This window comes from Manis pentadactyla, chromosome 15 (assembly GCF_030020395.1).
Source record: "Manis pentadactyla isolate mManPen7 chromosome 15, mManPen7.hap1, whole genome shotgun sequence".
NCBI lineage: Eukaryota > Metazoa > Chordata > Mammalia > Pholidota > Manidae > Manis > Manis pentadactyla.
The window spans coordinates 46,007,123-46,033,502 of NC_080033.1; the positions used below are offsets into that span (position 1 = coordinate 46,007,123).

The 26,380-nt window shown below is 39.3% G+C and overlaps 1 protein-coding gene across 3 annotated transcripts in view; it reads left to right on the plus strand.

The window, feature by feature from the left end:
- The window catches only part of NLRC5 (NLR family CARD domain containing 5), a 106,243-nt gene that overhangs the window by 15,618 nt on the left and 64,245 nt on the right, over nt 1–26,380 (plus strand). The gene's annotated exons all lie outside the window — the stretch shown is intronic.

Sequence of the window (26,380 nt, forward strand, 5' to 3'; positions counted from 1 at the left end):
CTGAAACTTTGTCTTCAAGGAAAACACCAGATGATTTGAGAAGAAAAAGAATATCTGAAAAATTGATCAGCCTGGTTAGTGTAGGCTGTCTGGACAAGGGGAGTCCTTTGGTCCCTCAAAGCAGCCTGTTTGCCAGCTTGGAGAACATATCCCTACCATTCACTGCCCTTAAAACACTGGTGAAAGTGGCCAGGCAGGCAAACACTTGGTTACATGTGGGACTTGTTACCCATAAAATAAGCATGACTGTGTAACCCACAGTCATATTGTTTGGAGTTTCTTGGGTCCTTGAGAGCTGGGTGAAGTTGGCAAGAACCCCCTTGGGAAGCCCTAAGTGTTCTTAAGCTCTTTGTGGATGTGAAGGGATAGGTGTCAACTTAATTCTTCTGGTCCCCTGTGACCCCAGACTCTTCTTCTGCTCTGTAATCATCCTCTCTCCCTAGTTGACCAGGGCATGAAACCAGTCAGTTTCTGGGGTGGAGGGATGGGAGACCTAGAGAAACATGAGTTCACTCATTGAAACTATTTGTTGTACTGATTTTCACTCCCACCAGCTACATGTGAGGGGTCTACTTCCCACACCTGCTGCAACATGAGTACTATAAAATATTTCCATATTTGCAGATCTGGGAGATGAATAATGGTGTCTTTTTTCCCCATTTCTCTCATTATGAATGATGTTAGGCATCTTTTCAAATATCTAAGGGTCTCTTGTTCTTTTTCCAGAAACTGTTCATATTCTTTGCCCACTTTTCCATTGGGTTGTTGGCCTTTTTCCTATTGATCTGTAAAAGCACTTTACATAGTAAGGGAATTAGCTTTTTGTAATATGAGTGTACTGTCATTTTAAGTGGCTTCATAGTGATCCATAGATTGCAGAACCATATCCATCTTTGTTAAACATTTAGCTTGGGTTTCATTTTCTCCTACTATGCATGGACTGTTTCCTCTTGTTTTATATAAAAAAACAAGATGTGACATTTAAATTCTTTCCATTGCTCTCATCAGAACCTCTCTCAGGGCAGGAAGTAATTTGGGGACAATACCTTAATGGGATTGGAGTGGGTGGGGCCTGTTGTGTAAAGTGTTCAGCGGGGACCAGGACACTGTTGGGGGTGAGGGGAGGGGCAGGCTGTTTGCATGTAGCATGTGGGCGGTAGGGGACAGGAGGCAAAAGGGAGGAGGGGGAAAAGGTGAAGAGTGACCAGGTGCCACAGGGAGAATTCCTCCAGAAACTACTTGAGGGTACAGTGGTTAAGGGACAGTTTTGGTTGGGCGATGCCCCCTACTCCATGGGAGAGGGTACTGACAACACAGAACCCAACTTGGGCTTCACCCTGTGGTCATTAAACTGCTCAGCACACATCTGCTGAGTTTCTACAGCCTGCCAGGCCTTGCACTAGGTGCTGAGCTAAAGCTTGGAGCTCCTGTGCCAATAGAAACAGACAATAAACAAGTTCACGAAGAAGCATAAAGGTGTGCTGGACACATTGGGTGGGGGTGACTGCAGGGAAAAAAGACAAGACAGACAAGAGGGCAGGCATGTTGGGGCGGAGGGAGGACTGGAATGGAGAGGCCAGGCATGGCCTGCTCATGAGGAGCTCTTGGGACAATTGAGGGAAGTGCAGCAGGGAGCCAAGAACCCTGATGTGCCTGGAGGGAGAGGGACCAGGAAGAGGCAATGGCAAAAAAGAGTAAGGGGGAAGGAGGGGAGGTGCAGGGGAGGAGGAGGAAAGGGAGGGAGGGCAGAGGAAGGGAAAAAGGAGTTGTTCAAGTCTGCTGTGCTCACGATGTTTCCTGTGAGTACGTTTTGGGACTTTTTTGCATGTAATTTAACAAAAGGCTGGACCTGGACTGGGAGCCCATGGCCTTAGGAGACCATGTCATTACGGCCTCCCACCCCTCCTCGGAGGGGATATCTGTAGGCGGACCTTAACCTCCCGGGGCCATTTATCTACATCGAGAAAGATAGGGCTGCCCTCACTGACAGCCAGCTTTACTGCAAACTTCCGAGTAGCGAGAGCTTTGCTCCCAACTTGGGGTATTTCCTTGGGCTCTGTTCTCAAAGTGAACTTCTAAATTATTTTTATTCTTAGTTTTTTTTTTTATCATGTTAAAATACACATAACATAAAATTTATCATCTTAACGGCTTTTAAGTGTGTAAGTTCCACAGTATTAAATAAATTCACATTGTTTGGACAGCCATCACCATCAAACATCTCCATAACTCTTCACATCTTGTAAAGCCGAAGCCCTGTGTCTACACCCAACAGCTCCCCATTCTCCTCTCCCCCCAGTGCCTGGCAACCACCATTCTACTCTCTGTCTCTGTGACTATAGCTGACTATTCTGTGTACCTCATTTAAATGAAATCATACAGAAACTGTTTTTTTGTGACTGGCTTATTTCACTTAGTATAATGTCCTCAAGGTCCAGCCGTGTTGTAGCATATTGCAGGATTGCCTTCCTTTTAGGGCTGAATAATATTCCATTGTATTTATATACCTCATGTTGCTTATCTATTCATCTGTTGATGGACACTTGGGTTGCTTCCATGCATTAGCTGTTATGAACCATGTTGCTACAAACATGGGTATGCAAATATCTCTTTAAGACTCTGCTTTCAATTCTTTTGGGCATATACCCAAAAGTAGAATCGCTGGGTTATATGGTAATTCTATTTTGATTTTTTAAGGATTCACCATCCTGTTTTCCACAGTAGCTATACCATTTTACATTCCTGACACCAGGGCACAAGGGTTCCAATTTCTCCACATCCTTGCCAGCACTTCCTGTTTTCTGTTTTTTCGGTAGTAGCTATCCTAACGGGTGTGTACCTCATTGTACACAAATTTCATTGTAGTTTTGATTTGTATTTCCTTAATGATTGATGGTGTTGAGCATCTTCCATGTGCTTATTGGCCATTTGTACATCTTTGGAGAAACATCTCTCAGGTCCTTAACTCATTTCTGGATTTGTTTGTTTGTTTTTTAATTTGGGGCATTTAGTTTTGTTGTTGCCTTTTTACTCTGTGACAGTGTCTTTTGGTGTACCAAACTTTTCAACTGTCATGAAGTCCAGTTTGTATATTTTTTCTTTTGTGACCCATATATTAGTGTCCTATCCAAGAAATCATTGCCAAATCAATGTCATGAAGCTTTTGTCCTATGTGTTCTCCTAAAAGTTTTATTGTTTTAGGTCTTACATTTTTGTCTTGATCCATTTTGAGTAATTTTTTGTATACAGTATTAGGTACGGGTCCAACTTCATTCTTTTTGCATGTGGATATCCAGTTTTCCAAACACCATTTATTGAAAAGACTGTCCTTTCCTCAGTGAATGGGCTTGGCATCCTCATCAAAAATCACGTTTGGGAGAGTTTATTTCTGGGCTCTCTATTCTAGTCCATTGGTCTATTTGTCTGTCTTCATGCTAGTACCACACTGTTTTAATTACTTTGTAGTCAGTTTTGAAATCGGGAAACATAAGTCCTCCAGTTTTGTTCTTCTATTTCAAGATTTTTTTAGCTGTTCAGGGCCCCTTGAGGTATGAATTTTAGGATAGGTTTTTCTATTTCTGCAAATATGTCATTGGGATTTTGATAGGGAGTGAACTGTCTGTAGATCACTTTGGGTAATATTTACCTTTTAACAATATTGTGTCTTCCAAACTATGAACCTAGGATGTGTTTCCATTCATTTACATCTTCTTTAAGTTCTTTCATCAATGTTTTGTAGTTTTCATTATGTAAGGTTAATTTCTAGGTATTTTATTCTATTTGATACTATTGTAAATGGAATTGTTTTTGTAATTTTTTTCAGATTGCCCATTGTGTATAGAAATGCAACTGATATTTTTTTAATTTTTTAATTTTGATATGATTAATGTATAATTACTTGAACAATATTATGGTTACTAGACTCCCCCCATTATCAAGTCCCCCCCACGTACCCCATTATAGTCACTGTCCATCAGCATAGTAAGATGCTATAGAATCATTACTTGTCTTCTCTGTATATACTGCCTTTCCATGTCCCCCCCCTACATTATGCCTCATTTTCCCCCTTATCCCTCCCTCCCTTCCCACCCACCCTCCCTAGGCCCTTTCCCTTTGGTTACTGTTAGTCCATTCTTGGGTTCTGTGAGTCTGCTGCTGATTTGTTCCTTCAGTTTTTTCTTTGTTCTTATACTCCACAGATAAGTGAAATCATTTGATACTTGTCTTTCTCTGCCTGGCTAATTTCACTGAGCATAATATCCTCTAGCTCCATCCATGTTGTTGCAAATGGTAGGATTTGTTTTCTTCTTAGGGCTGAATAATATTCCACTGTGTAAATGTACACATCTTCTTTATCCATCATCTACTGATGGACACTTAGGTTACTTCCATACCTTGGCTATTGTAAATAGTGCAGCAATAAACATAGGGTGCATATGTCTTTTTCAAACTGGGCTGCTGCAGTCTTAGGGTAAATTCCTAGGAGTGGAATTCCTGGGTCAAATGGTATTTCTATTTTTAGTTTTTTGAGGAACCTCCATACTGCTTTCCACAATGATTGAACTAGTTTACATCCCCACCAGCAGTGTAGGAGGATTCCCCTTTCTCCACATCCTTGCCAACATTTGTTGTTGTTTGTCTTTTGTATGTTGGCCATCCTAACTGGTGTGAGGTGATATCTCATTGTGATTTTAATTGAAATGCAACTGATTTTTATGTGTTGATTTGTATCCTGCTGCTTTGCTGAATTCATTTATTAGTTCTAACAGCTTTTTTATTGGGTCTTTAGGATTTTTTACATATAATAATATATCATCTGCAGAGATCATTTTATTTCTTCATTTCTGATTTGGATGTTTTTTCTACTTTTTCTTATCTAATTGTTTTGGCTAGAAGTTCCAGTACTATGTTGAATAGAAATAGGGGGAGCATGCATCCTTGCCTTGTTCATTATCTGAGAGGAAAAGCTTGCAGTTTCTCACAATTGAATATGATGTTTGCTGTGGGTTTTCATATATGGCTTTTATTATGTGGAGGTAGTTTCCTTCTGTTCCTTGTTTGTTGCTTTTTTTTTTTAATAATGAAAGGGTGTTTGTTGAATTGTGTCAGATGCTTTTTCTCTGCATCAATTGAGATGATCATGTGGCTTTTCCCCTTTATTTTGTTGATGTGGTGTATTTCATTGATTTATTTTCATATGTTGAATCATCCTTGCATTCCAGGAGGAAATCCACTTGGTTATGGTGTATAATTCTTTTAATAGGCTGTTGAATTTGGTTTGCTAGTATTTTGTTGAGAATTTGCACTTGAATATTCATAAGGGATATGATCTGTAGTTTTTTATTCTTGTAGTGTCTTTATGTGGCTTTGTGTCAGGGTTATAATGTTTCATAGAATAAGTTAGGAAGTGTTCCCTTCTCTTCAAGTTTTTGGAAAAGTTTGAGTGGAATTGATATTAGTTCTTACTTAAATGTCTAGCAGAATTTAATGAAGCCATCAGGTCCAGGGCCTTCCTTTGTTGGAAGATTTTTATTATGGATTCAGTCTCCTCATTAGTTATAAGGTCTATTCAGGTTTTCTATTTCTTCATGATTTAGTCTTGGTGGGTTTTGTGTTTTTAGGAATTTCTCCATTTCATCTAGGTTGTCTAATATGTTGGCATACACTTGTTCAAAGTACTCTCTTATAATCCTTTTTATTTCTGGAGAATCAGTAGTAATCTTCCCACTTTCAGATCTGATTGTAGTAATCTGAGTAATTAGTAATTTTTTTTCTTAATTTATCTGGCTACAATTTTGTCAATTTGTTGATCTTTTCAAAGAACCAACTTTGGTTTCATTGATTTTTCTCTATTGTTTTCCTATTCTCTATTTCATTTATTTCTGCTCTAATATTTATTATTTCCTTCCTTCTGCTAGCTCTGGGTTTAGTTTGTTCCTCTTTTCCTAGGTCCTTAAGTTGTAAAGTTAGTCTGTTGATTGGAGATCTTTCTTGTTTACTGTAAGTATTTATGGCTATAAATTTCTCCCTTACAACTGCTTTCACTGTGTCCCATAAGTTTTGTTATGTTGTCTTTTCTGTATCATTTATCTCAGTATTTCCTCATTTCACTTTTCTTCTTCGATCTATTGATTGTTGAAAAGTGTGTGATTTCCACAATTTTGTGAATTTTCCAATTTTCTTTATGTTTTTGATTTCTAACTTTATCTTGTGGTCAGAGAAGATACTTTGTGTGACATCAATCTTTTCAAATTTATTGAGACTTAATTTGTGGCCTAAAATATTATATCTATTCTGGGAAAAGTCCCATGTGCACTTGAGAAAAATGTCTATGCTGTTGTTTGGTAAAATGTTCTGTACATGCCTGTTAAATTTAGTCAGTTTATTTTGTTTAAGCCCTCTATTTCCTTTCCTCTATCTGATCATTCTACTGTTGTGACTAGGGCATTGAAGCCTCCAACTATTTTTGTAGAATTGTCTATTTCTCTCTCCACTTCTGTCAGTTTTTGCTTCATGTATTTTGATGGTGTGCAATTAGGTGCATAAATGTTTACAATCATTATATTTTCTTGCTGTGTTGAACATTTTATTAACATATAATTTTTTTTTGCCTTTTGTAAACTTTTTTGATTTAAAGTCTATTTTGTTAGTGGGGGTGAGGATTTATTAATATGGGTAACTGTTAAACCACTTTGTTGTGTATTTGAAACCAATATAAAATTGTATATCAATGGTACTTCAATAAAAAAGTCTATTTTGTCTGATATTACTATAGCCATTCCTACTCTCTTTTGGTTACTATTTGCATGGAATATATTTTTTTCTATCCTTTTACTTTCAATCTGTCTTTGGATCTCAAATGAGTCTCATATAGACAGTATATAGTTGCATTATGTGTTTTTATCCATTCTGCCAATCTCTGTCTTTTGATGTGCTAATTTAACCATTCATGTTTAAAATAATTACTGATAAGGAGGCACTTACTTCTATCATAATGTTTCTATATATTTCTATATGCCCTCTAGCTTTGTTGTCCCTCATTTTCTTGCATTCCTTTTTTCTTTTGTGTTCAGTTGATTTTTTGCAGTGACATGTTTGAATTCCTTAATTTCTTTTTGTGAATATTCTATAGTTATGTTCTTTGTGGTTACCATGGGTGTTACATTTAGCATCTTAAAGTTATAATATTTTAATTTGAATTTATGGTAGCTTAGCTTTAATGACATACAAAAGCTTTGCTTCTTTACAGATCTGTCCCCACCCCTTTTAGCTGTTAGTGTTGCAAAATTACATCTTTATATATTATGTGCCCCAAAACATAAACTAGTAATTCTTTTAAATGTGTCAGTTTCCTAAATTATGTGGAGAACAAGATTTGGAGTTACAAACCAAAGTTACAGTAATACTAGTGTTTATAATAATAATTGTTTTTGTTTAATTGTATTAGTTTTTTAAAATCCTGTAAAGAACAAAAAGTACAGTTACAATCTATTGTTGCAATAATACTAGCTTTTATAATTGCCATGTGTTTTCCTTTATTGAGGTCTTTATTTCTTCAAATGGCTGTGAAGTACTGTCTAGTGTCCTTTCATTTCATCCTTCAGGACTTCCTTGGGCATTTCATACAAAGCAGGTCTAGTGGTCATGAACTTCCTCAGTTTTTGTTTATCTGGGAATGTCTTTATTTCTCTCTCACTTTTCAAGGAGTTTTGCCAGATATAGGGTTCTTGGTTGACAGTTCTTTTCTTTTAGCATTTTTAATATATCAGCCAATTGTCTTCTAGCCTCCAAAGTTTCTGATGAGATATCTTCAGACAACCTTATTGAAGACCCTTGTATGTGATGATTCACTTTTCACTTGCTACTTTCAAGATTCACTATTTGATTTTGGTTTTCGGAAGTTTGATTATAATGTGTCTTGCTATGGGTCTTTTATTTCATCAAGTTACATCAAGATGTAATTTTGCAACACCAACAGCTAGAAGGGGTGTGGGCAGATCTGTAAAGAAGCAGAGCTTTTGTATGTTATTAAAGCTAAGCTACCATAAACTCAAATTAAAATATTTTAACTTAAAGATGTTAAATGTAACACCCATGGTGACCACAAAGAACATGGCTATAGAATATTCACAAAAGCTGAGCTTCTTGGATGTTTATATTAATATCTTTCATTGAATTAGGGAAGTGTTCAGCCATTATTTCTTCAAATATTCTCTCTGCCCTTTTCTCACTCTCTTCTTCTGAGACTCCCATGATGCATATGATGGTCCATTTAATGGTGTCCCATAGGTCCCTTAGGGTCTGTTCACTTTTCTTTAGTCTTTTTTCTTTTTCTTCACCAACCTCTGTAATTTCCATTGTCCTATCTCAAAGTTCACTGATTCTTTTGTCTGTTTAAATCTGCCTTTGAATCTCTGTAGTGAATTTTTCAATTTGGTTATTGTACTTTACAGCTCTAGGAGTTCTTGGTTTTCTGGGGGAGGGCTTTCTCTTTATTGATATTTTAATTTTATTCACACATCATTTTCTTAACTTCTCCCCAACTTGCTTTAGTTCTTTGAGTATCTTTAAGGTACCTTTTCTAAAGTCATGTCTGATATATCTGCCATTAAGTCTTTTTCAGGTACAGACTCTGTTGAATTATTTTTTTTCTTTGAGTGAGCCATAGTTTTCCTGTTTTTGAATATGTTTTGTGGGGTTTTTTTTGAATATTGGATATTTTAATCTAATAATGTGATAACTCTGGAAATCAGATTCTCCCCCTTTCCCAGGGTTTTCTGGGTTTTGTTATTACTTTTGCTTTTTAAAAAAATTTTTATAGCCTGTCTCTGTGCTAAGGATCAGCTTGATATGTAAACTTAATGTCTTGTGTCTTTACTGAGCCTGTCCTTGGGCATGTGTAGTCACTTTCTAATTTTCCCCCTATATACAGTTGTTTTTTAATGTCCTGGTCTTTAATGTATAGCTCAAGAAAGGGAAAAGGGCAGAAATAAAGGTGGGGAAAAAAAGATGCTAGCCGTTTAAGTTTCCTGGAAGTCACCATAGCTGGAGGGGGAGGGGCTTGCAACATCTGGGGGAGGTGCAACAATGACTGCCTGCCTCTTTTTCTGCACCTCAGTGATCATAAGCTATAATCAGCAACCAGAGCACGAATTTTTAATATTTGTATGGTTCTTTTTACAGCTTGACTCTTAAAAACTGTTCAAGGAAAATATGCAAAGCTGCCTGCCATGTGGCGAGGGATCAGGGATGGGTAGCTACTGCTATGCTAAGAGCTGAAATTGACAAAAATTAAGCACAGTTTACCTTCCAGTCCTTCTCCCTGGAAGCTGCAAGCTTCAACAGACTCTGGAGTTCCAAAATAATTATATTAGACGTACTCTGCCAATGCAATTGTTGTCTAGGTGGCGAGGCAGATTCCCGGTGCTTCCTATTCCATCACTTTTCTAGAATCTCATCCTGGACCTTTATTTTACTTTTAAAGTGTTTGAGACCATGTTGCTAAATTGCTCTTCTAGAAGACTGTGTGGATGTAGAGGCTCCTTCCAGAGCAACACCTGTGCATTTCTGGTCCTCAGAATCCTCGTATTGAAATGAACAGGTCAATGTTGCCCCAAATAAAGACTTATCCAGCAGGAGTGAACAAGATGATTTCAGGAAGTATGCATACAGAACATTCATTTAAACTGAATCATAAAGTGAGACTGGTGTCCTCTTCTCGGTTCTCTTTAATCCTTACTGACTAGTCAAGGAGAAGTCGCAGTCTTAGGGTCCCTCACAGTCCTGATCTCCTTTTCAAAATAGGAGTCCAGCCTTGCTTCAGAGCCCTGGACAGTCAGCAAAACCCAGTTCCAATTCAATGGCACCATTTTGTTTCTGTTTTTCTTGGGTTTCTTTTGGGGGTTACTTTCTGTTCATGGTGAGTGATACTTTAGAAAATAAAAAAAATGAGATGATTTCTACAAAAATTTTAAGGAAATGATATTCTGATTCTCAGATGAGGCAGAAATGTCCACAAACATGAGTAAAAAGTCTTGGAACCTCTACATCTGTCCTTAAAAGGTGAGATTGTGGGAAACTTCATGATATACATTTCTGCAATGTTTAGAACTTTTCAAGTGAGTGCAGATTATATTTTATAAGGAGAAAAATAATAAAGATCGATGAAAATGAAAACTTCATTTGGGAAGAAGACCATTTGTTGAAGGTAGTAATGGTGCTTCCTTTAGGAAAGAGCCTGTGGATTTGGCATAGGTTTGGTTTTACTTTATCTTTTTTTAAAATGTATAATTGACATATATTAGTTTTAGGTATATGATATAATGATTCGATCTTTGTATATTGTGAAGTTATCACTACAGTAAGTCTAGTTAGCATCCATCACCACACACAGTTAGAAAATTTTTTTTTCTTATCATGAGGTCTTTTAAGATCTGCCTCTTAGCAACTTTCAAATAAGCCATATAATATTATTAACTATAGTCACCATGCTGTACTTTACATCTCCATGACTTATTTATCTTAGAACAGGAAGTTTGTACCTTTTGACCATCGTCACCCATCTTACCCACCCCCTACTCTCCCCCCACCACTGATTTCTTCTTCTCTATATTGAAGTATTTCTTTTTTGTTTGTTTGGTTTGGTCTTTAGATTCCACACACAAGTGAGATCATATGTTGTCTTTCTCTGTCTGACTTACTTCACTTAGCATATTGCCTTCAAGGTCAGTCCATGTTGTCACAAATGGCAAGGTTCCATTTTTTTCATGGTTGAATAATATTCCACTGTATACATTTGTGTGTATGTATATATCACAGCTTTTTTATACATTCACCCATCGATGGATATTGAGGTTCTTTCCATATCTTGGCTACTGTACATAATCAGCTTAGGTTTTATATCCATGCTTTGCTTCTTGACTTCTCAGAGTCCATTTCTTCATCTGTAAAATGGAGGAAACGTCTGCTTTAAAAGGTTGTTTGAATATCCACTGAGGAAATATCCACTGAGGAAATGCAGATGGAATACTGCAGCTTAATGCCTGGCCTGTGCTCAGAACTCAATATGTGAGAGATAGCTAGTATTGACCACAGACAAGGCACATCCTCTCATTGTGCTATGTACTTTATATGTATCAATAGTTACCCTGTGAAATAGATGCAAAATCATCACCCCCATTTGCAAATGAGGAAACCTTGGTGCAGAGAGGTGAAGAAACTTGCCCTATGTTGCACAACACTAAATGTTGAAATTAGGATTTGAACCCAGGCCTCTGACCCCAAAGCCTTTTTTTTATCAGATCCACAGATCTCCAGGGTATGTGCTGGTATTATTAATGCTGCTTGATATGTAAGTGACCCATGACTCAAAGAGGGTAGGGACTTGTCTGGTGTCACCCAGCAAGTCAGTTTGGGGCAGTTGGTCTCAGAACAGAGGCTCCAACCTGTTGATCCCCTGACCCCACCCTCACCCCAGGTCTTTCTTCTGCTCTGCCTTATGTGTCTGGGCACAGTTGGCTGGCATGGCAGGAAGCAGTTCTGATGATCCACCCTTGAAACAAAATCTCCCTTCCAACTTTATGGGGCCCAGCCTTCTAGTTACTGATCTGTCTTCTTTCCCTTTCAAAATGTATTCGTCTTAAACCACACAAGTAATACATGACTAGCCCCTCCTTGCAGAAAGTTAAATATCTTACACATAAAGCTAAAATCTCCATTACTCATTGCTCCCAACACTACGTCTGTCCTCTCCCAGGTCAAGGTCACCAGTTTGGTGTGTTGCCTTTTACAACGTTATCTAAGCTGTCACATGATAAAAATAATACTTATATTGGGCTCACTAACTGCCAGGCCCTGTTTTAATGGTGTTAGATGTCTTAGCTCATTTAAGCCTGTGAGGTAGGTGCTGTATTATCCTGGTTTTACAGATGAGAACACAGATGAGGCCCAGAGAGGCTTGTTAACTTTTCTGACACCACACAGCCTGTAAAATGTTAGAAAAGTTATTCCCAAACCTAGACAGCCTGGCTCCAAAATCCATGCTGTTAACTTCTAAGTTCTAAAAACGTGTTATAAATCTGTGGGGAAAAATATAGTATTAATGTTTTGTTTATGTGTATTTTTAAGAGAAACAGTATTTTTTTTTTTTTTACAAATTGTATTGTGCATATCATTGTATAATGTCTTGTTTATTCAATAATACATCCTGAGGATCCAGCTGGGTCAACACATAATCAAAGGCCTTTGTGCCCATAATCTAATAGACACACCAAACTTTATTGATATATGGTTTGTTCAAATGCTGCTGCCCGATTTCCTGTCCTAATGCTCTGTGTGTTCTGGGCCATGTGGCTTTCCATGAGGCTTTCTGCCATGCAGTTTAGTTGTGGAGTCCAAGGGTGCATGCACTTTAAGTTTTAGAAGTCACTGTGAATTTGCCCTTCAACGTGGGCCAGCCAGTTTCCAGGCCATGAATCTGAACGTCAGGATCCAATTTCTCTCCTGTACACCTTGAGCCTCCTTGGCCCTCCAGAGCTCCAAAACCAGTACAAGATTCCTCCAGGATCCTCATCAACTGCACGGTTGGAGATAAAGGGGATTTCCAGACCTCAGCTTCATTTCCAGTTTCATGTGGGCGTGCTGAGCTTGGCCTGTGTGAGAGGAGTCAGCAGAGCCACAGAGCTGGGGCATGAGGTGCCCAGGGACAGGCCAGAGCAGGAGGTGGACTCCCCACCTGGGGAGGGGAGGCGGGGACAGTCAGTCATCAGAAGACACCTTCATTGTCTCCTCTAAACACGGCACCTTGGTGGCCTTCCTGTCCACAGCATGTCTGGGGGCAAGAATCGCTTGGGTCTGGTTGGCTGGAGAAGCAGGGCATCAGGTCCAAGGGAACATGGGGCCAGTCTCTCCCAGGGGGAGAGGAAAGACACCCCCCACTGGCTGTCGTCATGCCCTAGCACAGTAGTTCCCACCCGTCAGCACCTAGAATCACGTGGGCAGCGCCCAGAAGTACTGACACCTGCGTTCCACCACCAGTGACTGTGCTGTAATTGGTCCGGAGTGGGGCTCACTAGAATTTTTTAAAGATCCCCAGATGATTTTAACATGCAGACAAGTTTGGAAGCCACTGGTCTGGCAGATGCAGGGAGAAGTCTCTGGAGGCTCAGGAACATGCTGGGCAGGAGTCTTCTCATGGAGGCCTCACTAGCCACTTCCTGTGGATGCTGGGCCCAAACTGCCAGGGCTGAGCTGGAAAGTCAAGGCCACTACCTGGCTACCCTCTGTCCGAGAGAGACCAGGGCTGTCTATAGGGTTGGCTTCACCCAGGAAGGTGCATCTGGAAACCCTAGGGGGTCTTTTCTGGAAAGTTGGAGCCTTTTGGGCAAGAAGGTGGTAGGAGTGAAGGAGGCAGGTTAAAACCTAGTGATGTGGACTGGGACCCAGATTCCCTGGTTTCCAGGGACAAGAAAAGAGAGGCCTTCTGGGTTTGGGACAGGGAACCCCCCAGGCCCAGGCCTGAAGCCCAGAAAGCAGGCTTGGGCCACTCTGTTCTCCCTGTACGTCCCCTTCCACCAGGGCTATGAGGCAAGAAGACATTCATTCAACTCTAGGCTCTGTGACTCTTTAGCTGGTGACCTGGGCAGGTCCCCTTGCCTCCAGGAGTCTCAGTACGTCTATAAAGAACTGTGACTGGGTGTTTAAGTCCTGCCAGTGTGAAAGGTAATAAAGATGATGGTTTTCAAAGGAACAGTCATTCCTGACTGACATCAGTGTCCCTCATGGAAATGTGCTGTGTCAAGAACTCCTGGTCTGCCCTGCCAGGCTTTGTGGGTGAGGGAGCAAAGGGCAGCTGACATCTCCCTGGAGGCATCTCCCAGGGGGTCCCATGAAAGGAGAGTGATTCCTGGGGTGGAGCTTCCCAGAAAGAGCCCACCAGGTCAGTCTGGCCCTGCCTTTGCTTCTTATTTGCTTTGAGTGCCAGCAAGGCCTTCCTCTCTCAGGGACTCAGTTCCCCATCTATGAAACGGGCCTAGCATGGACCCCACGGCCGGGCCTCTTCCAGCTCCTTCCTCCTCTGCACCTAGGCCCAGGCATCCTCTGACTCCTCTGACTGGGACTGTCATCAGCCAGCCCTGGGGAAAGGCAGGGGTCCTGGGCTCTCTGTCATGACCCCTCAGAGGACTTGGGGGCCAACTTCTGTGGGCTCTGGTCCACCTCAGAACCCCCAGGCCAGACCTGTTTACTCAGTCTGAGAAACCAACTTCAAGAACATTTTCCTTCCTCTCATTTGGAGCTATTACTGTCCGAATGTCTATAGTTGCTGTCATGACCAAGGGTACCTTGTTTATCGCCCCCCAGCAACCACATCCTTTCTGACCCTGAGGTCAGCACTCACAGCCTTTTTATTTATGTCTCTCTCTTCCCACTGCCTGTCCTCAGTTGCCCTCTCTGACCCAGCCCAGGAGCCAGGGGCGGAACCCCAGGGTCTGCCACGGGCACAGGTAAGGTGAGTGATGTTTCCCTTGTTGAGATGAGGAAACAGGTGCCAACAAGCCAGAGGGCCCATCAGCACCTGTTTCTCACCACCCAGCCTCATGGTGGCTCCTCCTTAAGCCCAAGAGTCAGGAAGAAGAAAAAGACCAAGGAACAGCAGCCAGAAGTCTATGATTCAAGCTATGTCCTTTCCTCCCCACCTCCCTTCCTTCCTTGTACCCTGTGCTAGAGGCCAGGACCACCAGAGGAATCGACAATGCTACTTGTAATAATAGCTGACATGTATTGAGCTTTTCTCATGTGCCAGATGCCGCATCAGGGATCTGGCCTGTTCACCTCCCAGCAGCCTTGCCAGGTAGACATTATTACCCCATAGCAGACACTGCTGGTGTCTCACCTGTGCTGGATGCCCCCTCTCTGCCAGCGCACCCATCCCCCATCTGCTGCAGTTGTAGGCAGCTAATACCTGCATCCTTCACTGAAGGACTGCCCTTGGCTAGCAGGAGCTGCCTCCAGCAGAGGTTCCTGAGCAGCAATGCCTCCTTCTCCTATCCACCAGATGTGGCCCACAGCCAATGACTGACTGATATGGGCTATAGTGACCTTCCCCTTGCCTCTTAGCAGGACAAACTCTGTGATATCGTTCAGACTCCAGAGATCCCCGTGGGTCAAGCTGAAGCTAGACTGCTCCTGAAACCATATCTCTGCTTAACCTTTTCCTCTACACTCTACATGACTTTTACAGGAACCCTTGTCTTGGCCTTTGCTTTTAGAAGCCTGACCTAAAACATCCCCATTTTTTTTTTTTTTTTTTTGTGAGGGCATCTCTCATATTTATTGATCAAATGGTTGTTAACGACAATAAAATTCTGTATAGGGGAGTCAATGCTCAATGCACAATCATTAATCCACCCCAAGCCTAGTTTTCATCAGTCTCCAATCTTCTGAGGCATAACAAACAAGTTCTTACATGTAGAACAAATTCTTACACAATGAATAAGTTACATAGTGAACAGTACAAGGGCAGTCATCACAGAAACTTTCGGTTTTGCTCATGCATTATGAACTCTAAACAGTCAGTTCAAATATGAATACTCATTTGGTTTTTATACTTGATTTATATGTGGATACCACATTTCTCTCTTTATTATTATTATTTTTAATAAAATGCTGAAGTGGTAGGTAGATACAAGATAAAGGTAGAAAACATAGTTTAGTGTTGTAAGAGAGCAAATGTAGATGATCAGGTGTGTGCCTGTAGACTATGTGTTAATCCAAGCTAGACCAGGGCAATAAAACATCCACGTATGCAGAAGATTTCTCTGAGAACAGGGGGGGTGAGGTTCTAAGCCTCACCTCTGTTGATCCCCAATTTCTCACCTGATGGCCCCCCTGTGACTGTGCCTGTCTTAGGTTGTTCCTCCCTTGAGGAATCTTACCCGTCTCTGGCTAACCAGTCATCTTCCGGGGCCATACAGGGAAATGTAAAGTTGGTAAGTGAGAGGGAAGCCTTATTGTTTGAAAAGGTTAGCTTTTTACTTCTTTGCATATTTATGCCCTGTAGCTTCTATGCCCAGCATTTGTCTTGAGGTATCTTTACCACTTGGAAGAATTATGATACTCGGTAAATTTGATATGAGGCACGAATTCTATTTAAGGGTTGTAATTAGGAAGGAAGAAGAAAAGCTATAGAAGTAGCAGGCGGAAGAAAACATGGGAAGATTGATTATTTCTTTGACATATCTTCTTGTAGAGTAACTTCAGCATGTATAGGTTTTAAGCTACTACTTAAATTGCGCACACACATTAACATAATAGGAGTATAGTTACATAACCAAAGCATATCTGTAATTACCAGCCATCTCCAGTGAAACCAAGAAAACCAGTTAGGCACCCTAGGCATTTGTGAAAACTTATCTATGATATGGTGGATATTGTCCAACTGAACTTGAACAGTCTGAGAGAAATCAGACAAATTAAAACAACCCATTCCTGGGGAATGTTCACATCCCTTATGTTCTTTTAACAGTACATAGTCTGTAGTTGTAAGATTTTGGAGCGCTACAATTTGCACTTTTCCTAATTCTTGGTTGAGTTCCAATAGTATAGATCCAGTCAAATTTGTTGTTTTACTGTATGCACAGGCCAGCTTAGATATCTCCTTCATTCCCATGGCAAGTCCAGGAGCTGGTGGGATGAGTGCATCTACAGCTGTAGCAGTGCGTGGATCTTTGTTGGGGTTTTTTGATGATCATTTTCTGGCATGAGTCTTCCAGAGAGTGCTGATGTTGGAAGTTCTCTTTCATATCGTATCTTAGTTCATTTTCAGGGTAGCCCAATTAGGCTTTGATCCTCTGTATAAACACAAACAGACCCTTTGCCTACACTTTTATATGCCCTTTATACCCTTGTGTAGACCTCATTGGAGGTTACCACACAGGAACTGCCCTTTTTTTTTGTTTGGTTTTGTTTTGCTTTGTTTTTGGTATCACTAATCTACACTTACATGACGAATATTATGTTTACTAGGCTCTCCCCTATACCATGTCTCCCCTATAAACCTCTTTACAGTCACTGTCCATCAGCATAGCAAAATGTTGTAGAATCACTACTTGCCTTCTCTGTGTAAAACATCCCCATTTTATAGATGAGAATACTGAGGTACCAAGAGACCAAGTAACCTGACCAAAGTCATACAGTTTTGGTAACTAGCAGAGACTCAGAGCCAGGGCCCTAGTGCCATTGTGTTTGCTCTCATCCAGAACCAGTCCCTGTCCCTGTGCTTGAGGTGTTGGCTGCCTGATGAAGGAAGCTAGAGGGCCAAAAGGAAATGACAATGCAGAGTGGCAAGACCTGCAGTGGAAGAGAAAGGAGAGGACACTAATGGGTGAAGCCCAGTGGTGGAGGTGTGACTTGGTCTGGGAAGCCAGCAAGGAAAACTTCCCTAAGGAGGGAGCAAGAGTCTAGCTGGCTCCAGAAAGAGGAGTTTCCAAGGTGGGGAAACAGGGAAGGGTGTTTGAGGCAGAGGAAGTCATCTGTGCAAGGCAGGGAGTTGTGAAGAGGATGGTGAGCAATAAATTGGACAACCTAGATGAAACAGACAACTTTCTAGAAAAATTCAACCTTCCAAGATTGACCTAGGAACAAACAGAAAATCTGAGCAGACCAGTTACCAGCAATGAAATTGAATTGGTAATCAAAAACCTCCAAACACACAAAGTCCAGGACCAGATGACTTTACAGACAAATTCTACCTGCCCAAAGCTAACAACCACACTTCTTAAAGTATTCCAAAAGGTAGAAGAGGAGGGAATACTTCCAAACTTATTCTATGAGACCAGCATCACTCTAATACCCAAACCAGACAAAGACACTACAAAAAAAGAAAAATTGAAACAAATATCCCTGATGAACATAGGTGCAAAAATCCTCAACAGAATATTAGCAAACTGAATTAAAAAATACATCAAAAGGATTATCCATCATGACCAAGAGATATTTATTCCAGGGATGCAAGGAAGGTATAATCACAAATCAATCAATGTCATACACCACATTAGCAAAAAGAAGCATAAAAAGCACATGATCATCTCCATAGATGCTGAAAAACATTTGACCAAATTCAACATCCACTCATGATAAAAACTTTCAACAAAATGGGTATAGAGGGCAAGTACCTCAACCTAATAAAGGCCATATATGACAAACCCACAACCAACATCATACTCAATGGTGAAAAACTGAAAGATTTTCCTCTAATATTGGGAACAAGACAAGGAAGTCCACTCTCACCACTTTTATCCAACATAGTACTGGAGGTCCTAGCCATGGCAATCAGACAAGATAAAGGGATAAAAGGCATCCAACTTGGTAAGGAAGAAGGTAAACTATCACTATTTGCAAATAACATGATATTCTACACAGAAAATCCTTGAGACTCCACTAAAAAAACTATTAGAACTAATAACTGGATTCAGCAAAGTTGTGGGATACAGAATTAATACACATGATCTGTTGCATTCCTATATACTAACAATGAACTAGCAGAAAGAGAAATCAGGAAAAAAATTCCATTTACAATTGCATCTGAAAGAATAAAATAAATAGGAATAGACCTAACCAAGGAGGTGAAAGACATATATTCTGAAAACTATAAGACATTCATTAGAGAAATTAAAGAAGACCCAAATAAATAGAACTCCAGCCTGTGCTCATGGATAGAAAGAATTAATATTGTCAAAATGGTCATCCTGCCCAAAGCAATCTACAGATTCAATGCAATCCCTAACAAAATACCGCCAACATTTTTCAATGAACTAGGACATATAATCCTAAAATTCATATAGAACCACAAAAGACCCTGAATAGCCAGACCAATCCTGAGAAAGAAGAACAAAGCTGGAGTTATTTAACTCCCTGACTTCAAGCTATACTACAAAGCTACAGCAATCAAAACAGTATGGTACTAACACAAGAACAGACCTATAGATCAGTGGAACAGAAAAGAGAGCCCAGATATAAATCTACACATATATGGTCAATTAATATAGGATAAAGGAGCCATGAATATACAATAGGGAAGATAGCCTCTTCAATAACTGGTGTTGAGAAAAGTGGACAGCTACATGCAAGAGAATGAAACTGGATTACTGTCTAACCCCATACATAAAAGTAAACTAAACATAGATAAAATACCTAAATGTAAGGACATGAAACCGTAAAACTCTTTGAAGAAAAAACACAGGCAAAAATACCTTGCACGTAAGCATGAGCAATTTTTTCTGGACACATCTCCCTAAGCAAGGGAAACAAAATAAAAAATGAACATCTGGGACTATATCAAACTAGAAAGATTCTAAAGGACACCATCAGCAGAACAAAAAAGCATCCTACAGTATGGGAGAATATATTCATAAGTGATTCATCCAATAAGTGGTTAACATCCAAAATATATAAAGAACTCATACACCTCAACACCCAAAAAACAAGTAACCTGATTAAAAAATGGGCAGACGACCTGAACAGACATTTCTCCATAGGGAAAGTACAGATGGCCAACAGGCACATGAAAACATGCTCCACATCATTAATCATCAAGGAAATGCAAATCAAAATCACAATAAGATATCACCTCACCCCAGTTAGAATAGCCACTACGCAAAAGACAAGAAATAACAAGTGTTAGCAAGGATGTGGAGAAAAGGGAACCCTCCTACACTGTCAGTGGAAATGTAAATTGGTGCAGCCACTGTGGAAAGCAGTATGGAGGTTCCTCCAGAAACTAAAAATAGAAATACCATATGACCCAGTAATTCCATTTCTAGGAATTATGGACATAAGCATCCATCCATCAGTAGATGAATGGATAAAGAAGATGTGGTACATATACACAATGGAATATTATTTAGCCATAAAAAAGAAATCCTGCCATTTTCAACAATATAGATGGACCTAGAGAGTATTATGCTAAGTGAATAAGCCAGTTGGAGAAAGATAGATACCATATGATATCACTTTTTTGTAGAATATAACAACAAAAAATGAACAAAACAGCAGTAGACTCAAATACTGAAGTGACTGGTGGTTACCATGGGGGAGGGGTTGGGGTAGGTTTGTGGCAAGGGTGAGGAGGATAAAGGGGCACAAAAATTCTCATTTATAATATAAGATGGTCATGATAGTACAAGTTGGGGATGGTAGTACAGCATGGAGACTATAGTCTATGATTCTGTAACATCTTCCTATGTTGACAGATAGTAACTGCACTAGAGGGGTGTGGATTTAATAATATGGGTAACTTTTGAAACACTGTGTTGTTGAGATAAGGGGCATGTGTGCATGCATATATATACATACACATGTGGGCTGGAGGAGGGGCAGTGCAGGCAAAGGGAGCAGCAGGGGCAAAGGTTTTGGAGTTGTAGTGAGAACTGGGTCTGATTTCTCCACTCCCTCCTCTAACCTCCATGCCAGTTTCACTTCCCGAATAGTAGGCAAGATTCCCACAGAGCACAGCAAGGAGGACAGTGGGAGGGGTCTGCTGTAGAATTGAAGCCAGCATGGCGTCACCCTCCCCTGTCCACCTCTCGGTGAGACCAGCAGCCCGACATGGCCTCCAGGCATGCCTCCTGCCCTTTCCCTCTCGCAGTCTGAACCTGGAGTCAGAGGCACTGGACTGCAGATCCGCATGTCGGGATTCCTTTGGGCACTGTGTGACCCCCAGCCTTTTGCTGCCTCTCTCTGAGCTCCGTGTTTGATCACCTTGTCCCAGGGGTGCATTGGTCATCCTTAGAGGTAACACTTTGCACTGAAGGTCAGAGTCTCTGTGCTAATTGCAGATATGAAGGCTTGAGAGTTCACTGGGCTTTATTTTCTTTGTTGTGTTAGCAGCAGCTCTGCTCTCTTGATTTCTGCAGAACAGTAACAAAGCTTTATGCATTGGTTAACATGAACCTCAGGATTCATATGTAAATAAAAAGCTGCTAGTCATGCACAGAGAAATTGATAGAAGCCCAGTGACCGAGACTGTCTCCCTCAATCTTTGAAGGATACTCCAACCAGATAAATATGAACATAAGAGATTAAATAACAACCTGTAGAATTAAGGTAATAGAAATATTCAATTTTTAAATTTAATTTTGATTGGATAATATATTCATACAATATAAAATTCTATAGGTTTCCCTCCCTGGGGACAATTACTATTGTGAGTTTCTTCCAGAAATATTTATGTATTTTTAAACATGCACATTTATTTTTCCTCCCCCAAATGCACCACACTCTATACCCTACTCTGCCCTTGTTCTTTTTAAAAAATTTTAATTTGTCGTGGACACTGTTCCATCTCACTCCATAGTTCTACTTCTTTCTTTTTAATGTCTATGTAGAAGTCCATCGTATGGATGTGCCATGATTCAAACAGTTCCTCTTTAATGGACATTTGTGGTTTTTCCCAATTTTTTTCTATATAGGCAAGGCCATATTAACATTTGTTAACTTTGTTGAGCATGCGTTTTTTTCTCACATTATGAATATATCTGTCATCTAAGTACCTGGGCTTGAATTGCTAGATATGGCTGTGTGGCATTTGCAATTGGGGAGATAAAGGTTGTATATTGGTTTACCTTTCCATTCGCAATGCATCTCAGTGCCTATTAATTCACAACCCTGCCAGATGTATAATATCGTTGCCAATCTAAGACCTGGAAAATGGTATCTCTTTCTTCAGTGTTAACATATTTCTTTCATTTCCTGTGAGGCTGAACACTTGTCATATATTCAAGAACATTTGTGTTTCCTTTTCTGCAAATTGTTCATGTTCGGTCGGGTTTGTTGGTCTTTCTCTTACAGATTTTTAGTAACTCTTGAAATATTTTCAAAAATTCATGTCTTTGTGGTATAACTCGCAGATATTGTTCCAGTTTGTCACTTGTCCTTTCACTTGATTTGTGTTCTTTGGCAATACAAGAATCCTAATTTACATCTAGTCAATTTCATCTGGTATTTCTTTTATGAGTTCTGATGGTTGTATTATGCTTAGATAGGCCCTCTCTGAAATTATTTTTTAAAGCTTTTTCCTGTGTTTTCTTTTAGCACTTTAAACTTTTTTTTTTTTTGAGAGGGCATCTCTCATATTTATTGATCAAATGGTTGTTAACAACAATAAAATTCTGTATAGGGGACTCAATGCACAATCATTAATCAACCCCAAGCCTAATTCTCAACAGTCTCCAATCTTCTGAAGCTAACGAACAAGTTCTTACATGGTGAACAAATTCTTACATAGTGACTAAGTTCTTACATGGTGAACAGTACAAGGGCAGTCATCACAGAAACTTTCGGTTTTGATCACACATCATGAACTATAAACAATCAGGTCAAATGTGAATATTCGTTTGATTTTTATACTTGATTTATATGTGAATCCCACATTTCTCCCTTATTATTATTATTTTTAATAAAATGCTGAAGTGGTAGGTAGATGCAAGATAAAGGTAGAAAACATAGTTTAGTGTTGTAAGAGAGCAAATGTAGATGATCAGGTGTGTGCCTGTAGACTAAGTATTAATCCAAGCTAGACAAGGGCAACAAAACATCCACGGATGCAGAAAATTTCTCTCAAAACAGGGATGGTGAGGTTCTAAGCCTCACCTCTGTTGATCCCCAATTTCTCACCTGATGGGCCCCCTGCGACTGTGCCTGTCTTAGGTTGTTCCTCCCTTGAGGAATCTTACCCGTCTCTGGCTAACCAGTCATCTTCTGGGGCCATACTGGGAAATGTAAAGTTGGTAAGTGAGAGAAAAGCAATATTCTTTGAAAAGGTTAGCTTTTTACTGCTTTGCAGATTTATGCCCTGTGGCTTCTATGCCCAGCATTTGTCTTGAGGTATCTTTACCACTTGGAAGAATTATGATACTCGGTAATTTCGATATGAGGCACGAATTCTACTTAAGGGTTGTAATTAGGAAGGAAGAAGAAAAGCTATAGAAGTAGCAGACGGAAGAAAACATGGGAAGATTGATTATTTCTTTGACATATCTTCTTGTAGAGTAACTTCAGCATGTATAGGTTTTAAACTACTAATTAAATTGCATGCACACATTAACATAATAGGAATACAGCTACATAACCAAAGCAGACCTACAATTACCAGCCATATCCAGTGAAACCAAAAGAACCAGTTAGGCACCCTAGGCATTTGTGAAAACTTATCAATGATATGATGGATATTGTCTAACTGAATTTGAATAGTTTGAGAAAAATCAGACAAATTAAAACAACACATTCCTGGGAACTGTTCACATCCCATATGTTCTTTTAACAGTAGATAGTCTATAGTTGCAAGATTTTGGAGCGCTGCAACTTACACTTCTCCTAATTCTTGGTTGAGTTCCGACAGTATAGATCCAGTCAAATTTGTTGTTTTACAGTATGCACAGGCCAGCTTAGATATCTCCTTCTTTATTCCAATGGCAAGTCCAGGAACCAGTGGGATGAATGCAGCTACAACTGCAACAGCGCCAGGGTCTTTGTTGAAGTTTTTTGATGATCATTTTCTGGAATGACTCTTCCAGAGAATGTTGATGTTGGCACTTTAAACTTTTAAACTCCTTTTTGTGTGAAATATAATACAGAAAAAAATGCAAAAAATTGAATGTATAACTTTATGAATCACAAATTGAACACCTATAGTCTTCTAGTACTTTCATGGTTTAAGTTTTTACATCTAAATATGGGCACCATCTAGAGCTTATTTTGGCATAATTTGTGAGATATAAATCCATATTTATAGAAAAAGAACATCTTTTTAAATGTCATGGAATATTAAAAAATTTGATATATATCAAGCAAAAAGGAAAATCTCAACATATCCCCCAAAGCAGAAATTGTATATGGCTTATTCTTTGTATAGTACAGCCAAGCAAAAAAATTAATGGCAAAGGTTTGAAAAATAATTTACCCTTTTATTAAGTGACTCTATTGAAAAGAATAATGATAATATACTAGTGATCTAATATAAATTTGATATAAAATTGACATAAATTTATGGAAATTGGCCTGAAATGTTTTCTCTTATTATTATTATTTTTTCTTATTATTTTTTTAAATGAAAAGACTCAAAATGACCTAAACAATAAACTAACTCATAAGTTTAAAGAGTAATGATGGTCTAAGCAAATCAGGGAAAAGATAAAAACAAAAAGTATAAAACTAGAAAGGGAAAATTCTACAGAATTGGTAAGTGAAAATGAAAGTTTATTTTGTTTGTTTTAAAACATAAGCAATACCAACCGCTAGGTCGAATAAAGAGAAAAAGACAAAGCAAAATAAACTGAACTAAATGTGAAGGCACGCAGATTTAAAAGTACAGGGAAAATATTATCTACAACTGTGGGCTCAACTACATTTGAACATTCTTGATAAAATAAGCAGTTTTCTCAAAAAAACAAACAAACCCATTCATTACCAAAAGTTAAAAAAAAGGGTGGGGGGACAACCAATACAATGAGGGAAATTTTAAAGTTATCAGGTTTGATTTCAAAAGTAACTGTTTAAATAACTTGATAGCATTGAGATCTTTGACTGTCACCTGGGGTGAGATGGGAAGGTGAGTTGGGAACATTCTAAGCAGATGTGGGCCACGTTTTAGCAGTGACCCTCTGCCCCTGTGTATAGGATGTTGGGGGCAAGCAAAAGGAAGGAGACCAGGTCTCCATGTGCAGGCAGGCATTCAGGTGAGAAACTACCACCAGGTCTGAGCGACAACAGCGGAGGAAGTGAGTTTCTAGAATACACTTGGGAAAATTAAGCCATCGTTGGCCTAAGCACGACGCCACCCTTCACTGAAATGGGGAAGGTGGTGGTGGGAGCGAGCAATCTGGCAGGAGAGAACAGCAGCTCAGTTTTGGACTTGGAAATTTTTTAATGCATGTGAGGCATCCAAAAGGAGTAGTTACGCCAAAAGGCACTTTCCTGGCATTCAGCAAATATTCATTACATTACCTGTTCAACTTGAAGCGCTTTTCCAGTGAAATGTCGTTTTGTCCCTGTAACATACACACAAATGTTAAACTAAAAGGTAGGCATGATTTGCTATTTAATTTGACATTTTATCATCTGTCATACTTAGCACATGTATTTATCCTCACTTATTGGCTTCCTGTTTCTCTTTTAGTTTAATTATCTCACATGTAGGGAACTTCCATTTCTATGAGTCATCACTGATAATTTCTTGTGCTTACTCACCAGCATGTATTTATCTTCCTTACACATTAGGGAAATGTCTGTTCTAGTTTTTAATGTAAATGCTTTTATGGTTTTTCTTTTTTCAATAAAAATGTGCCCGTTAAAAAGTTTGAATGGTACAAAGCGGTCCAAAAGAGTACATTGGAAAGGGCTCTTCTTTGTTTGGGTCCCTCAGGCCCCTTCCCTACACACAATCCTGTCACCAGTTTCTTGTTTAGCTCTAGAGTTAGTCTGTAGGTATGCACACACACACACACACACACTGAAACGTGTGCTGCGTGTTTTTAAATTTGAATTTACTTGGTAGTATATTTGGGAGCTTTTTACACTTGGTATAATGTTCATGTGGTTCATTCATGTTGTAGCATGTAGCAACTTGTTCCTGTTATTGCTGAATAATGTTCCATTACATAGATACACCATTTACTTTTTTATCCATTCATGAGTTTTTGGATATTGGGTTGTTTTCACTTTTTGACTATTATGTATAAGGAATATTTGTGTACACGTTTTTGTGTGGAGGTATATTTTCATATCTCTTGGGTACAGACCCAAGAGTGGTATTGCTGGGTTATATGATAACTTTATGTTTAACATTTTAAGAAATTGCCAAACTGTTTTCCAAAGCGGCCTCACCATTTTCCATTCCCGCCAGCAGTGGATAAAAGTTCCTATTTCTCTGATTCTCACCAGCACTTGTATTGTCTTCTGTTTCATTATAGCCACTCGATGTGGGTGTGAAGTGGCATCTGGCTGTGGTTTTAATTTGCCCATACAGAAAATGTTATTTTCATGTCTTAAGTAAGAAATAATTCCTTAAATTTTAAACACTTGTATTATTACTGTGTGTTTTAATACTGTGTATCTTCTTATATTTTTTCTCTTAATACTATTGATTAAACGGTGAGTTTTAAGTGAATGTGGAGATAATTTGAAGTCTATTCCATTCCTTTGGTCATTTTTTTCTATTTTTTAATATGGTTCCATAAAGTTTTAGTGATGGATATTTTATAATAGGCTTTATTATGTTTGGAAACCTCTCTCTTTTTTTCCTATCCCACCCAACAAATAGGCTTGGCTCTAACTGCCTTCATGTCTTTTCTTTTTATCTAATTCTAATTTTAAAAGTTTATTATGAAGT